The 14,882-nt window shown below is 40.8% G+C and overlaps 2 non-coding genes across 2 annotated transcripts; both read left to right on the forward strand.

Annotated features, from left to right (window-relative positions):
* Positions 1-3,041: 3,041 nt before the first annotated feature.
* On the forward strand, positions 3,042-3,149 carry LOC130977237 (small nucleolar RNA R71). The gene has a single exon (XR_009084938.1). It is a non-coding gene; the product is annotated as a small nucleolar RNA R71 (small nucleolar RNA).
* Positions 3,150-14,010: 10,861 nt separating this feature from the next.
* On the forward strand, positions 14,011-14,118 carry LOC130978138 (small nucleolar RNA R71). The gene has a single exon (XR_009085798.1). It is a non-coding gene; the product is annotated as a small nucleolar RNA R71 (small nucleolar RNA).
* Positions 14,119-14,882: the final 764 nt, after the last annotated feature.

Below are 14,882 nucleotides of genomic sequence, written 5' to 3' on the forward strand. Positions count from 1 at the left end.
AATCTCACAAAATCAACAAATTCAACCAAAGTTCCAATCAAAAATCTCAATCATTTCCAATCATAATTTCAGCCACACAACTCAACTAATTCAGTATAATCACGTAGAGTCAGAACTTTTCAACAATTCCATCCATATCAGAGGAAACAATATCAATTACAACTTCAAACACTCACAACGAAGCCCAAAGACATTCACAGCCTTAACCTGAGTTCAATAATCCAAATTTCACAATCTCAAACTAAGCTTATTTCTATCAATTAGTCTCTCATAACAACAAAACCAATTACATTCGCAGCAGCAATCCAAACTAAATTCATCAATTATCTATTCAACAGCTGTTCAATAATTAACTGGGCATATTTCAGTTTAATAAATTACACCAAATTAATAATTATTCACAACAGCGTCTAAGTTCAATCACAGCTCAGAATATTCACAACGACTAACTAATTTCAAAAGCATTTCAGGACATTCATGTTAGTTAAGAATTTCTTAATTGGTAAGAATGACTTGAACTGTGTTCGCGAATGGTTAGCTATTGTGATTTTTCTGAGTTATGATTTGAATTAAATGTGGCTGTGATTACTTTGAATTATAATTGAAATTAGATGCGGTTGTGAAATGTGACTGAATTATTGATTCTGCGATGAATTGGTTGAGATTCTGATTTTGAGTGAATTATTGACTTGTTTGATGTTGAAGGGGATATTTGATGAATGGATGAAGATGATTACTATATGTTGTTATGACTGAGAATCAATTATGTGGCTGATAGATATTTAATATGACAAGTTTTGCGATTGAGATCTGTTTTGGGTCGTTACATATGGTGTTGAGGTGATTGGTGAATGGGTGAAGAAGAGAGAGGGTGGTGGGGTAGGTGGGGATCCTGTGGGGTCCACAGATCCTGAGGTGTCAAGGAAAAGTCATCCCTGCACCAAGTGGCGTGCAAAAATGCACTTTGAGCCAATTCTGGCGTTAAACGCCGGGCTGGTGCCCATTTCTGGCGTTTAACGCCAGGTTCTTGCCCTTTCCTGGCGTTTAACGCCAGTCTGGTGCCCCTTTCTGGCGTTAAACGCCCAGAATGGTGCCAGACTGGGCGTTAAACGCCCAACTGCTAACCTTACTGGCGTTTAAACGCCAGCAACATCTTCCTCCAGGGTGTGCTATTTTTCTTCCTGTTTTTCATTTTGTTTTTGCTTTTTCAATTGATTTTGTGACTTCTTATGATCATCAACCTACAAAAAACATAAAATAACAAAAGGGAATAGATAAAATATAACATTGGGTTGCCTCCCAACAAGCGCTTCTTTAATGTCAGTAGCTTGACAGAGGGCTCTCATGGAGCCTCACAGATACTCAGAGCAATGTTGGAACCTCCCAACACCAAACTTAGAGTTTGAATGTGGGGGTTCAACGCCAAACTTAGAGTTTGGTTGTGGCCTCCCAACACCAAACTTAGAGTTTGACTATGGGGGCTCTGCTTGACTCTGATTTGAGAGAAGCTCTTCATGCTTCCTCTCCATGGTGACAGAGGGATATCCTTGAGCCTTAAACACAAAGGATTCTTCATTCACTTGAATGACCAGTTCACCTCCATCAGCATCAATCACAGCCTTTGCTGTGGCTAGGAAGGGTCTGCCAAGGATGATGGTTTCATCCATGCACTTCCCAGTCTCTAGGGCTATGAAATCAGTAGGGATGTAATGGTCTTCAATCTTCACCAAAACATCCTCTACAAGTCCATGAGCTTGTTTTCTTGAGTTGTCTGCCATCTCTAGTGAGATTCTTGCAGCTTGTACCTCAAAAATCCCTAGCTTCTCCATTACAGAGAGAGGCATGAGGTTTACACTTGATCCTAAGTCACACAGAGCCTTCTTGAAGGTCATGGTGCCTATGGTACAAGGTATGGAAAACTTCCCAGGATCTTGTCTCTTTTGAGGTAATTTTTGCCTAGACAAGTCATCCAGTTCTTTGGTGAGCAAAGGAGGTTCATCCTCCCAAGTCTCATTTCCAAATAACTTGTCATTTAGCTTCATGATTGCTCCAAGGTATTTAGCAACTTGCTCTTCAGTGACATACTCATCCTCTTCAGAGGAAGAATACTCATCAGAGCTCATGAAAGGCAGAAGTAAGTCCAATGGAATCTCTATGGTCTCATTTTGGGCCTCAGATTCCCATGGTTCCTCATTAGGGAACTCATTGAAGGTCAGTGCACGCCCATTGAGGTCTTCCTCAGTGGCGTTCACTGCTTCTCCTTCCTCTCCAAATTCGGCCATGTTGATGGCCTTGCACTCTCCTTTTGGATTTTCTTCTGTATTGCTTGGGAGAGTACTAGGAGGGAGTTCAGTAACTTTCTTGCTCAGCTGTCCCACTTGTGCCTCCAAATTCCTAATGGAGGATCTTGTTTCAGTCATGAAACCTTGAGTGGTTTTGATTAGATCAGAGACCATGGTTGCTAAGTCAGAGGGGTTCTGCTTAGAATTCTCTGTCTGTTGCTGAGAAGATGATGAAAAAGGTTTGCCATTGTTAAACCTGTTTCTTCCACCATTATTGTTGTTGAAACCTTGTTGAGGTCTCTCTTGATTCTTCCATGAGAAATTTGGGTGATTTCTCCATGATGAATTATAGGTGTTTCCATAGGGTTCTCCTAGGTAATTCACCTCTTCCATTGAAGGGTTCTCAGGATCATAAGCTTCTTCCTCAGATGAAGCATCCTTAGTACTGCTTGGTGCATTTTGCATTCCAGACATACTTTGAGAAATCAAATTGACTTGTTGAGTCAATATCTTATTCTGAGCCAATATGGCATTCAGAGTATCAATCTCAAGAACTCCTTTCTTCTGACTTGTCCCATTGTTCACAGGATTCCTTTCAGAAGTGTACATGAATTGGTTATTTGCAACCATTTCAATTAGCTCTTGAGCTTCTGTAGGCGTCTTCTTCAGATGAAGAGATCCTCCAGCAGAGCTATCCAAAGACATCTTGGACAGTTCAGAGAGACCATCATAGAAAATACCTATGATGCTCCATTCAGAAAGCATATCAGATGGACACTTTCTGATCAATTGTTTGTATCTTTCCCAAGCTTCATAGAGGGATTCTCCATCCTTCTGTCTGAAGGTTTGGACTTCCACTCTAAGCTTACTCAATTTTTGAGGTGGAAAGAACTTTGCCAAGAAGGCATTGACTAGCTTTTCTTAAGAGTCCAGGCTTTCTTTAGGTTGTGAGTCCAACCATATTCTAGCTCCGTCTCTTACAGCAAAAGGGAATAGCATCAGTCTATAGACCTTAGGGTCAACCCCATTAGTCTTGACTGTGTCACAGATTTGCAAGAATTCAGCTAAAAACTGATGAGGATCTTCCAATGGAAGTCCATGGAACTTGCAATTCTGTTGCATTAGAGAAACTAATTGAGGCTTAAGCTCAAAGTTATTTGCTCCAATGGCAGGGATAGAGATGCTTCTCCCATAGAAGTCGGGAGTAGGTGCAGTAAAGTCACCCAGCACCTTCCTTGCATTGTTGGCATTGTTGCTGTTTTCGGCTGCCATGTCTTCTTCTTCTTTGAAGAATTCGGTTAGGTCCTCAATAGAGAGTTGTGCCTTAGCTTCTCTTAGCTTTCGCTTCAAGGTCCTTTCAGGTTCAGGGTCAGCTTCAACAAGAATGCCTTTGTCTCTGCTCCTGCTCATATGAAAGAGAAGAGAACAAGAAAATGTGGAATCCTCTATGTCACAGTATAGAGATTCCTTTAGGTGTCAGAAGAATAGAAAAATAGAAGAGAGGGGTAGAAGAATTCGAACTTAATGAGATAGAGTTCGAATTGTGCATTGAGAAGGAGTGGTACTCCATAAATAGAAGGATGCGAGAAGAGGGGAAGGAAATTTTCGAAAATTAAGTGAAAAAGTTTGAAAATATTTTGAAAAACTTTAATTGATTTTCGAAAACCAAGAATGAAAGAAAAAAAATCAAGTAATTTTTGAAAAGATTTTGAAATTAGAAGTTAAAAAGATATAATTGAAAACTATTTTGAAAAAAAAATGTGATTAAAAAGATATGATTGAAAAGTTATGGTTTTAAAAAGATGTGATTGAGAAGATATGATTTGAAAAACAATTTTAGAAGATATGATTTGAAAACAATTTTAAAAGATATGATTTTAAAAATTAATGACTTGCCTGACAAGAAAAGATATGATTCAAACATTAAACCTTTCTCAACAGAAAAGGCAACAATCTTGAGATGTTGAATCAAATCATTAATTGATGGCAAGTATCTTTGAAAAAGGAAAGAAATTGATTTTGAAAACATATGATTGAAAAGATATGTTTTGAAAAAGATTTGATTTTGAAAAACTTTGAAAACTTGAAAAAAATTTGATTTGAAAACAAAATCTTCCCCCTTGTGCCATCCTGGCGTTAAACGCCCAGAATGGTATCCATTCTGGCGTTTAACGCCCAAAATGCTACCTTTTTGGGCGTTAAACGCCCAACCAGGTACCCTGGCTGGCGTTTAAACGCCAGTCTGTCCTTCTTTACTGGGCGTTTTGAACGCCCAGCTTTTTCTGTGTAATTCCTCTGCTGCATGTTCTAAATCTTCAGTCCCCTGTACTATTGACTTGAAAATAGAACTAAGATCAAATAAACAAGGCATGCAAGACACCAAACTTAAGATTAGACACTAGACTCAAACAAGAAACATAAAATATTTTTGGTTTTTTTGATTTTGTAAATTTTTTTGTGCTTTTTTCGAAAATTATGTGAAAATAGAAAATAAAGGTTTCAGAATTCTCAGTTTGGATTCCAGGAATCATTGCAATGCTAGTCTAAGACTCCGGTCCAGGAATTAGACATGGCTTCACAGCCAGCCAAGCTTTCAAAGAAAGCTTCGGTCCAAAACACTAGACATGGCCAATGGCCAGCCAAGCCTTAGCAGATCATTGCTCCAATAGCAAGATTGATAGAAATCAACAAGCTCTTGTGGTGATAAGTTGAAAACTCGGTCCAATAAGATTAGACATGGCTTCTCAGCCAGCCAGATTTCAACAGATCATCATGAAACTCTAGAACTCATTCTTAAGAACTCTGAAGAAAAATACCTAATCTAAGCAACAAGATGAACCGTCAGTTGTCCATACACAGAACAATCCCCGGCAACGGCGCCAAAAACCTGGTGCACGAAATTGTGATCACTACTTTTACACAAACAATCCCCGGTAATGGCTCCAAAGACTTGGTGCTCAATACCATGGCATAAACACAACTTCGCACAACTAACCAGCAAGTGCACTGGGTCGTCCAAGTAATAAACCTTACGCGAGTAAGGGTCGATCCCACAGAGATTGTTGGTATGAAGCAAGCTATGGTCACCTTGTAAATCTCAGTCAGGTAGACTCAAATGGGTATAGATGATGAATGAATAAAACATAAAGATAAAGATAGAGATACTTATGTATATCATTGGTGAGAGCTTCAGATAAGCGTATGAAGATGCCTTCCCTTCCGTCTCTCTGCTTTCCTACTGTCTTCATCCAATCCTTCTTACTCCTTTCCATGGCAAGCTTATGCAAGGGTTTCACCGTTGTCAGTGGCTACCTCCCATCCTCTCAGTAAAAATGTTCCTATGCTCTGTCACAGCATATGGCTAATCAGCTGTCGGTTCTCGGTCAGGCCGGAATAGAATCCAGTGATTCTTTTGCGTCTGTCACTAACGCCCCGCCTGCTAGGAGTTTGAAGCACGTCACAGTCATTCAATCATTGAATCCTACTCAGAATACCACAGACAAGGTTAGACCTTCCGGATTCTCTTGAATGCCACCATCAGTTCTCGCCTATACCACGAAGACTCTGATCTCACGGAATGGCTGGCTCGTTTGTCAGGCGAGCACTCGGTTGTCAGGCGATCAACCATGCATCGTGTATCAGGAATCCAAGAGATAAACACTAGAGCCTTGTTGCTTGTAGAACAGAAGTGGTTGTCAGTCACTTTGTTCATAAGTGAGAATGATGATGAGTGTCACGGATCATCACATTCATCAAGTTGAAGAACAAGTGATATCTTGGACAAAGAACAAGCGGAATTGAATAGAAGAACAATAGTAATTGCATTAACACTCGAGGTACAGCAGAGCTCCACACCTTAATCTATGGTGTGTAGAAACTCCACCATTGAAAATACATAAGAACAAGGTCTAGGCATGGCCGAATGGCCAGCCTCCCAAATGATCTAAGATAGCATGAAACTCAAAGATAGCTACCCCGATGTATAATACAATAGTAAAAGGTCCTACTTATAGAAAACTAGTAGCCTAGGGTGTACAAAGATGAGTAAATGTCATAGAAATCCACTTCCGGGCCCACTTGGTGTGTGCTTGGGCTGAGCAATGAAGCATTTTCGTGTAGAGACTCTCCTTGGAGTTAAACGCCAGCTTTTATGCCAGTTTGGGCGTTTAACTCCCATTTTGGTGCCAGTTCCGGCGTTTAACGCTGGAATTCCTGAGGGTGACTTTGAACGCCGGTTTGGGCCATCAAATCTTGGGCAAAGTATAGACTATCATATATTGCTGGAAAGCCCAGGATATCTACTTTCCAACGCCGTTGAGAGCGCGCCAATTGGGCTTCTGTAGCTCGAGAAAATCCACTTCGAGTGCAGGGAGGTCAGAATCCAACAGCATCTGCAGTCCTTTTCAGTCTCTGAATCAGATTTTTGCTCAGGTCCCTCAATTTCAGCCAGAAAATACCTGAAATCACAGAAAAACACACAAACTCATAGTAAAGTCCAGAAAAGTGAATTTTAGCTAAAAACTAATAAAAATATACTAAGAACTCAACTAAAACTACCAAAAACATACTAAAAACAATGCCAAAAAGGGTACAAATTATCCGCTCATCATCAACCTCCCCACACTTAAACCAAGCATGTCCTCATGCTAAAACCAAGAATGAAGTAAGGGTATGGCATTTATTCAATGGGAACTAACTAAATGCAATCTACCTATATGCAATTATCTACATGAATGCAATTGCTTGGTCAAAATAAATCAATTCCCAAGAAGCATATATGCACAAGGGCTAAGGACTAGCAAGTCTAATCCACAATTGAATTGAGTTATTAAATATTTTTACAAACTTGCATGAGAAGAGATGATCATAGGTGGAAACATGTGATCGAGCATCGAACCCTCACCGGATGTATTTGCACTCTATTCTCTCAAGTGTTTAGGGTTGATTCTCTCAATTCTCCCTTAATCATGCTTTCTAAGATTTGTTCTTCTTCTAACAATCATGAGGTCTTTTCATAGGTTGTAATGGGGTTAGGGTCAAGGTAGGATGCATATTTGGTTAAGTGAGCTTGGAATTTGAATCTTTGATAAGCTTAGACTTCCCGCCTAACCTATGACAACCTATACAATTAAGTTCTAACCTAACTACCCATTCCTCACTTTTCCACATACTCATGCATTTCCTTTTCATTTCACAACACTTATGCATTGATCTTTATTGAGCTTCACTTTGCTTTGGGGCATTTTGTCCCCTTTTTATTCTTTCTTTTTCTTCTTTTTCTTTCTTTTCCTATTTTTTTTCATATTATTTTTCTTCTTTTTTTTTCTTTTCTTTTTCTCTTTTGTTTTTTTCTCATTTTTTTCTTTCTATATACAAGAACCTCAATGCATAAGGTTTTACATTTGATCAATACATGAGTATGTACCTGGTGCGCGAAATTGTGAACTATACTTTTTCACAACTCTCATAATCCCTGGTAATGGCTCCAAAAACTTGGTGCGCTCAATACCATGGCATTACACAACTTCGCACAACTAACCAGCAAGTGCACTGGGTCGTCCAAGTAATAAACCTTACGTGAGTAAGGGTCGATCCCACGGAGATTGTTAGTATTGAAGCAAGCTATGGTCATCTTGTAAATCTTAGTCAGGCAAACTCAGATATATATGGTGATGAACGAAAATAACATAAAGGTAAAGATAGTGATACTTATGTAATTCATTGGTGTAAGAGCTTCAGACAAGTGTATGAAGATGCCTTCCCTTCCGTCTCTCTGCTTTCCTACTGTCTTCATCCAACCCTTCTTACTCCTTTCCATGGCAAGCTCGTATAGGGTCTCACTGTTGTCAGCAGCTACCTCCCATCCTCGCAGTGAAAGCTAATGCACACTCTGTCACAGTGCTGCCAATCACCGGTGTGGTTCCCTCCCCTACCGGAATAGAATAACTCTTTTGCGTCTGTCACTAACGCCCAGTAGGTTACAGGTTTGAAGCACGTCACAGTCATTCAATCATTGAATCCTACTCAGAATACCACAGACAAGGTTAGACCTTCCGGATTCTCTTGAATGCTGCCATCAGTTCTTGCCTATACCACGAAGACTCTGATCTCACGGAATGGTTGGCTCGTTTGTCAGGCGAGCACTCGGTTGTCAGGTGATCAACCATGCATCGTGCAATCAGGAATCCAAGAGATATTCACCAAGCCTCAAATGCTTGTAGAACAAGAGTGGTTGTCAGTCACTTTGTTCATGAGTGAGAATGGTGATGGGCGTCAATCATCACCTTCATCATGTTGAAGAACAAGTGATATCTTGGATAAAGAACAAGCGGAATTTGAATGAAAGAACAATAGTAATTGCATTAATACTCGAGGTACAGCAGAGCTCCACACCTTAATCTATGGTGTGTAGAAACTCCACCGTTGAAAATACATAAGAACAAGGTCTAGGCATGGCCGAATGGCCAGCCTCCCAATGATCTAAGAACTAGAATGTCCAAAGATGATCTAGAGATCTAAATGTGATCAAAAGATTTTTTTTATACAATAGTAAAAGGTCCTACTTATAAGAAACTAGTAGCCTAGGGTGTACAGAAATGAGTAAATGACATAAAAATCCTCTTCCGGGCCCACTTGGTGTGTGCTTGGGCTGAGCAATGAAGCAATTTCGTGTAGAGACTCTTCTTGGAGTTAAACGCCAGCTTTGGTGCCAGTTTGGGCGTTTAACTCCCATTTGGGTGCCAGTTCCAGCGTTTAACGCTGGGATTCCTTGAGGTGACTTTGAACGCCGGTTTGGGCCATCAAATCTTGGGCAAAGTATGGACTATTATATATTGCTGGAAAGCCCAGGATGTCTACTTTCCAACGCCGTTGAGAGCGCGCCAATTGGGCTTCTGTAGCTCCAGAAAATCCGCTTCGAATGCAGGGAGGTCAGAATCCAACAGCATCTGCAGTCCTTTTTAGTCTCTGAATCAGATTTTTGCTCAGGTCCCTCAATTTCAGCCAGAAAATACCTGAAATCACAGAAAAACACACAAACTCATAGTAAAGTCCAGAAAAGTGATTTTTAATTAAAAACTAATAAAAATATGCTAAAAACTAACTATATCATATCAAACACATACTAAAAACAATGCCAAAAAGTATACAAATTATCCGCTCATCACAACACCAAACTTAAATTGTTGCTTGTCCTCAAGCAACTGAAAATCAAATAAGATAAAAAGAGGAGAATATGCAATGAATTCCAAAAACATCTGTGAAGATCAGTATTAATCAGATGAGCGGGGCTTTTAACTTTTTGCCTCCGAACAGTTTTGGCATCTCACTCTATCCTTTGAAATCCAGAATGGTTGGCTTCTTTAGGAACTTAGAATCCAGATAGTGTTAATGATTCTCTTAGTAAAGTATGATGATTCTTGAACATAGCTATTTATTGAGTCTTGGCTGTGGCCCAAAGCACTCTGTCTTCCAGTATTACCACCGGATACATACATGCCACAGACACATAATTGGGTGAACCTTTTCAGATTGTGACTCAGCTTTGCTAAAGTCCCCAATTAGAGGTGTCCAGGGTTCTTAAGCACACTCTTATTGCCTTGGATCACAACTCTTATTCCTTCTCTCTCTTTTTTTTCGTTTTTTTTTTTTTTTTGAAATGCTTTTTCTTGCTTCAAGAATCATTTTATTGATTTTTCAGATCCTCAGTAACATGTCTCCTTTTTCATCATTCTTTCAAGAGCCAACATTCATGAACCACAAATTCAAAAGACATATGCACTGTTTAAGCATACATTCGAGAACAAAAATATTGCCACCACATCAAAATAATTAAACTATTATAAAATTCAAAATTCATGCAATTCTTTCTTTTATCAATTAGGCACGTTTTTATTGAAGAAAGGTGATGGATTCATAGGACATTCATAACTTTAAGGCATAGACACTAAGACACTAATGATCATAAGACACAAACATGGATAAACATAAGCATTAAAATTCGAAAAACAGAGGAACAATAACAAGGAAATCAAAGAACGGGTCCACCTTAGTGATGGCGGCTCTTTCTTGCTCTTGAAGATCCTATGGAGTGCTTGAGCTCCTCAATGTCTCTTCCTTGTCTTTGTTGCTCCTCCCTCATGATTCTTTGATCTTCTCTAATTTCATGAAGGATGATGGAGTGTTCTTGATGCTCCACCCTCAGTTGTCCCATGTTGGAACTTAGTTCTCCTAGGGAGGTGTTTAGTTGCTCCCAATAGTTTTGTGGAGGAAAATTCATCCCTTGAGGAATCTCAGGGATCTCATGATGAGTGAGATCTCTTGTGTACTCCATCCTTTTCTTGGTGATGGGCTTGTCCTCATCAATGGGAATGTCTCCCTCTATGTCAACTCCAACTGAATAACAGAGGTGACAAATGAGATGAGGAAAGGCTAACCTTGCCAAGGTGGAGGTCTTGTCCGCCACCTTATAGAGTTCTTGGGCTATAACCTTATGAACCTCTATTTCTTCTCCAATCATGATACTATGGATCATGATGGCCCGGTCTATGGTAACTTCGGACCGGTTGCTAGTGGGGATGATTGAGCGTTGTATGAACTCTAACCATCCTCTAGCCACGGGCTTGAGGTCATGCCTTCTCAATTGGACCGGCTTTCCTCTTGAATCTTGCTTCCATTGTGCGCCCTCTTCACATATGATTGTGAGGACTTGGTCCAACCTTTGATCAAAGTTGACCCTTCTAGTGTAAGGATGCTCATCTCCTTGCATCATAGGCAAGTTGAACGCCACCCTCACACTCTCCGGACTAAAATCCAAGTATTTCCCCGAACCATAGTGAGATAATTCTTTGGATTCGGGTTCACACTTTGGTCATGGTTCTTTGTGATCCATGCATTGGCATAGAACTCTTGAACCATCAAGATTCCGACTTGTTGAATGGGGTTGATAAGAACTTCCCAACCTCTTCTTCGGATCTCATGGCGGATCTCCGGATATTCACCCTTTTTGAGTGAAAAGGGGACCTCGGAGATCACCTTCTTCAAGGCCACAACTTCATAGAAGTGGTCTTGATGCACCCTTGAGAGGAATCTATCCATCTCCCATGACTCGGAGGTGGAAGCTTTTGCCTTCCCTTTCCTCTTTTTAGAGGTTTCTCCGGCCTTGGATGCCATAAATGGTTATGGAAAAATGAAAAAGCAACGCTTTTACCACACCAAACTTAAAATGTTTGCTCGTCCTTGAGCAAAAGAAGAAAGAAGAGAGTAGAAGAAGAAGAAATGAGGAAGATGGAGATGGTGGTGTATTCGGCCAAGAAGGGGGAAGAAAGGGTGTTTAGGTTGTGTGAAAATGAAGAGTTGAAGAAGGGTATTTATAGGAGAGAGGGGGTAAAGGTTCGGCCATTATGGGTGGGTTTGGGAGGGAGAGTGGTTTGAATTTGAAGGGTGAGGTTGGTGGGGTTTATGAGGGATGGATGTGAGTGGTGAAGAGAAAGATGGGATTTGATAGGTGAGGGGTTTTTGGGGAAGAGGTGTTGAGGTGATTGGTGAATGGGGGAAGAAGAGAGAGAGTGATGGTAGGGTCCTGTGGGGTCCACAGATCCTGTAGTGTCAAGGAAAAGTCATCCCTTCACCAAATGTTGCTCAAAATCACGTTTTGAGCCATTTCTGGCGTTAAACGCCGGGCTGGTGCCCATTCCTGGCGTTTGACGCCAGGTTCTTGCCCTTTACTGGCGTTTAACGCCAGTCTGGTGCCCCTTTCTGGCGTTAAACGCCCAGAATGGTGCCAGACTGGGCGTTAAACGCCCAACAGCTAGCATTACTGGCGTTTGAACGCCAGTTTCTTCTCCTCCAGGGTGTGCTGTTTTTCTTCCTGTTTTTCATTCTGTTTTTGCTTTTTTTCATTGTTTTTGTGACTTCTTATGATCATCAACCTACAAAAAAGATAAAATAACAAAAGAAAATAATTAATTATAAAACATTGGGTTGCCTCCCAACAAGCGCTTCTTTAATGTCATTAGCTTGACAGAGGACTCTCATGGAGCCTCAGAAGTGCTCAGAACCGTGTTGAAACCTCCCAACACCAAACTTAGAGTTTGAATGTGGGGTTTCAACACCAAACTTAGAGTTTGGTTGTAGCCTCCCAACACCAAACTTAGAGTTTGACTGTGGGGGCTCTGTATGGCTCTGTTTTGAGAGGAGCTCTTCATGCTTCCTCTCCATGATGACAGAGGGATATCCTTGGGCCTTAAACACCAAGGATTTTTCATTCACTTGAATGATTAACTCTCCTTTGTCAACATCAATCACAGCCTTTGCTGTGGCTAGGAAGGGTCTGCCAAGGATGATGGATTCATCCATGCACTTCCCAGTCTCTAGGACTATGAAATCAGTAGGAATGTACTGGTCTTCAACTTTAACCAGAACATCCTCTACAAGTCCATGGGCTTGTTTTCTTGAGTTGTCTGCCATCTCTAATGAGATTCTTGCAGCTTGCACCTCTAAGATCCCTAATTTCTCCATTACAGAGAGGGGCATGAGGTTCACACTTGACCCTAAGTCACACAAGGCCTTCTTGAAGGTCATGGTGCCTATGGTACAAGGTATAGAAAACTTCCCAGGATCCTGCCTCTTTTGAGGCAGTTTCTGCCTAGACAAGTCATCCAGTTCTTTGGTGAGCAAGGGAGGTTCATCCTCCCAAGTCTCATTTCCAAATAACTTGTCATTTAGTTTCATGATTGCTCCAAGGTATTTAGCAACTTGCTCTTCAGTAACACACTCATCCTCTTCAGAGGAAGAATACTCATCAGAGCTCATGAATGGCAGAAGTAAGTCCAATGGAATCTCTATGGTCTCATTTTGAGCCTCAGATTCCCAAGGTTCCTCATTGAGGAACTCAGAGGAGAGTGGTGCACGCCCACTGGGGTCTTTCTCAGTGGCGTCTTCTTCCTCTCTTTCCTCTCCATATTCGGCCATGTTGATGGCCTTGCACTCTCCTTTGGATTTTCTTCTGTATTACTTGGGAGAGTACTAGGAGGGAGTTCAGTAACCTTCTTGCTCAGCTGACCCACTTGTCCTTCCAAATTTCTGATGGAGGACCTTGTTTCATTCATGAAACTTTGAGTGGTCTTTATTAGATCAGAGACCATTGTTGCTAAGTCAGAAGTATTCTGCTTAGAACTCTCTGTCTGTTGCTGAGAAGATGATGGAAAAGGCTTGCCATTGCTAAACCTGTTTCTTCCACCATTATTGTTATTGAAACCTTGTTGAGGTCTCTCTTGATTCTTCCATGAGAGATTTGGGTGATTTCTCCATGAAGAATTGTAGGTATTTCCATAGGGTTCTCCTAGGTAATTCACCTCTTCCACGGAAGGGTTCTCAGGATCATAAGCTTCTTCCTCAGATGAAGCATCCTTTGTACTGTTGGTGCATTTTGCATTCCAGACAGACTTTGAGAAATCAAATTGACTTGTTGAGTCAATATCTTGTTCTGAGCCAATATGGCATTCAGAGTGTCAATCTCAAGAACTCCTTTCTTCTGACTAGTCCCATTGTTCACAGGATTTCTTTCAGAAGTGTACATGAATTGGTTATTTGCAACCATTTCAATCAATTCTTGAGCTTCTGCAGGCGTCTTCTTCAGATGAAGAGATCCTCCAGCAGAGCTATCCAAAGACATCTTGGATAGTTCAGAGAGACCATCATAGAAAATACCTATGATGCTCCATTCAGAAAGCATGTCTGAGGGACATCTTCTGATTAATTGTTTGTATCTTTCCCAAGCTTCATAGAGGGATTCTCCATCCTTCTGTCTGAAGGTTTGGACTTCCACTCTAAGCTTACTCCATCTTTGTGGTGGAAAGAACTTTGCCAAGAAGGCATTGACTAGCTTTTCCCAAGAGTCCAGGCTTTCTTTAGGTTGAGAATCCAACCATATTCTAGCTCTGTCTCTTACAGCAAAAGGGAATAGCATCAGTCTATAGACCTCAGGGTTAACCCCATTAGTCTTGACTGTGTCACAGATTTGCAAGAATTCAGCTAAAAACTGATGAGGATCTTCCATTGGAAGTCCATGGAACTTGCAATTCTGTTGCATTAGAGAAACTAATTGAGGTTTAAGCTCAAAGTTGTTTGCTCCAATGGCAGGGATAGAGATGCTTCTCCCATAGAAATCAGGAGTAGGTGCAGTGAAGTCACCCATCACCTTCCTTGCATTGTTGGCATTGTTGTTTTCGGCTGCCATGTGTTCTTCTTCCTTGAAGAATTCGGTTAGGTCCTCTAAAGAGAGTTGTGCTTTGGCTTCTCTTAGCTTTCTCTTCAGGGTCCTCTCAGGTTCAGGATCAGCTTCAACAAGAATGCCTTTGTCTCTGCTCCTGCTCATATGAAAGAGAAGAGAACAAGAAAATATGGAATCCTCTATGTCACAGTATAGAGATTCCTTGAAATGTCAGAGGAACAAAGAAATAGAAAGAAGAAGGAGAAGAAGAATTCGAACTTTACTAGTTAGAGTTCGAATTGTGCATTTAAAAGGAGTGGTACTCCATAAATAGAAGGATGTGGGAAGGAGGGAAGAGAATTTTCGAAAATTCAATCAAAGAAATTGTT

Source organism: Arachis stenosperma, chromosome 4, assembly GCF_014773155.1.
Source record: "Arachis stenosperma cultivar V10309 chromosome 4, arast.V10309.gnm1.PFL2, whole genome shotgun sequence".
Lineage (NCBI taxonomy): Eukaryota > Viridiplantae > Streptophyta > Magnoliopsida > Fabales > Fabaceae > Arachis > Arachis stenosperma.